Below are 2,500 nucleotides of genomic sequence, written 5' to 3' on the forward strand. Positions count from 1 at the left end.
CTAATATCCTAACGTAAGTGATTTGTAAATATGCTATTTGACACTATATTTCCTAACATCATCATCTATCGACATCTCACCCTTACATTCGATTTTCCTTTCTAACCAAACACATGTACGTCTTACATTCGTACATCCATAAACCTTCTCTTTAGCCTTTCTCTTCTCCTCTCCTTCTGCTCCATCTTTCGCATCCTCCTCCCGGTATACTTTGTATCGCTTCTCAACTCCTCTGTATCACGTTGTCTCCAGGACGTCAGATCTACGCTGTCTAACATAGGCAATCTTTATTCTGTCTAACCTCATACTTCCGAACACATAATCGCAGCATGTACGCCTGTGTCACTGCCTGTCTTTTTGAGGGTGCAAATGCCTCCAAGAATGTGCAACATAGCTGGTCTCCTGAGGTCTTGCTAACTTTATCTCTCACTCTTGCATGTACTCGTCTATCACAAATCACTCCCACCACTTTTCTCCGCCCACTCCACCCTATCTGCCTTTTCCTCTCTTACACCCAGTGCCTCATTCCTCATTTATCGCGATCAGTCAAATCAAATCTCAAAAAAGTAGGAAAAAGTCAAGAGGAAAATATCAGTGAAGAATGTCGCAATTTCCTGCTCGACAAAGAGTCAACAAGTTTTATACGTAATTGGGTCCTTTACGGCATGTAATTTGCGACGCCAACAGCCCTCGCGTGAGGTGATTATCCAGCAATTGTCGAAGATAATTTACCTCATCGTAAAATTGGTAGGAAATTGATCTCTTACATATGCTAGAAGTAGAATGTTAAAAGAAAATGAATAACTAGGATACGAACAGAATACGTAAAGAGAAAATGCATTATTTAGCTTAAACAAACAGATGCACGAAACAAGATAAGAAGCAATTTCTCCCCTTTGTAACTGTTTACGAATTTATGAAATGTTTATCCCCTTTCTCTCTGTCTTTCATCACACACCAGTGAGAGAGAGAGAGAGAGAGAGAGAGAGAGAGAGAGAGAGAGAGAGAGAGAGAGAGAGAGAGAGAGAGAGAGAGAGAGAGAGAGAGAGAGAGAGAGAGAGAGAGAGAGAGAGAGAGAGAGAGAGACAGACAGAGATAGAGGCAGAGGCAGGGTCTGAGAGAGTCAGAGGCAGAGACGAGAGAGGAGAGGAGAGAGAGAGAGAGAGAGAGAGAGAGAGAGAGAGAGAAGAGAGAGAGGGTCTGAGTCTGAATCAGAGGGGCAAAGACAGAAATAGAGTCAGAGGCAGAGACAAAGACAAAGATGACGGAGACAGCAGAGAGAGAGAGAGAGAGAGAGAGAGAGAGAGAGAGAGAGAGAGAGAGAGAGAGAGAGAGAGAGAGAGAGAGAGAGAGAGAGAGAGACAGAGATAGAGGCAGAGGCAGGGTCTGAGTCTGAATCAGAGGCAGAGACAGAGACAGGGGCAAAGACAGAAATAGAGTCAGAGGCAGAGACAAAGACAAAGATGACAGAGACAGCAGAGAGAGAGAGAGGGAGAGGGAGAGAGAGAGAGAGAGAGAGAGAGAGAGAGAGAGAGAGAGAGAGAGAGAGAGAGAGAGAGAGAGAGAGAGAGAGAGAAAGAGAAATAAAGAGAGCGAGAGCGAGGGAGAAATTCAGAGAAAAAGATTCAAAGAGAAATTTAGATCGAGATGAAGGAGAAAATCGAACATCACTAATACAAAATAAGAAAAAGAAAAGCAAGCATGTGCATAAGACAGAACCTCAAGAACATAATGACCTCCTTTGACCTTGTCTTTAGGAAACAGAAACCACTCATGGAACCTCATTAGTCGTCACTTGCGTCAGCGGTAAACAAACCGTTTGGTGGAGCGCTCAAGCCCCTGCAGTAAGACATGTCAGTCACGTGTCTGATGGGGGAAGACTGTCAAAACTTCATGCCTCCGTTATTTTGCTGTTGTTGTTGTTTTGTTTCAATTGACTTTGGAATTACTGCTGAATGAGATACTTTTTTTTTTTTAAACCGAGATTGATCCATGATAGAATGAGTTTCATTACAAAAATTATGAGTTTGGTTGAAATAATAACTATATTGCTTTATTTAAAAACAGTGTTTATTTTTTATTACTATGTTTAATCAGAGGAGAGCACGAAGGGAAAACAGTTTTTTTTTTTTAGTTCTGTCTCTTTTCACCTGTATATCAATACCAGTATCACCACCTTAGAACGCTACCATATTGATAGTTATATATTATATACGTCCTAACCTAAAATACAGTTCCAGTGCTTCTTATTCCAAGCAGACACTCAACAATCACACTCTATTTTGCTACTTTCAACTCCTTTACTCATGAGTCCTTGAGCAATTTTTTGGTGTATTTTCATTTACTCAAACAAACAAAACTAAATCACAGCTACAGATTTTATTATGGATATTCATATGTATTTTTAGGTCCATTGTGTGTTAAAGCTAATTGGAAAAGAGAGGAACGATTACAGTTATTAAATTAGGTAAATTTTGCATAAAGTAACTGAATATTTGCA

This window comes from Penaeus japonicus, unplaced genomic scaffold (genome assembly GCF_977035675.1).
Source record: "Penaeus japonicus unplaced genomic scaffold, GWHDUDI00000001_assembly GWHDUDI00000016, whole genome shotgun sequence".
Taxonomy (NCBI): domain Eukaryota; kingdom Metazoa; phylum Arthropoda; class Malacostraca; order Decapoda; family Penaeidae; genus Penaeus; species Penaeus japonicus.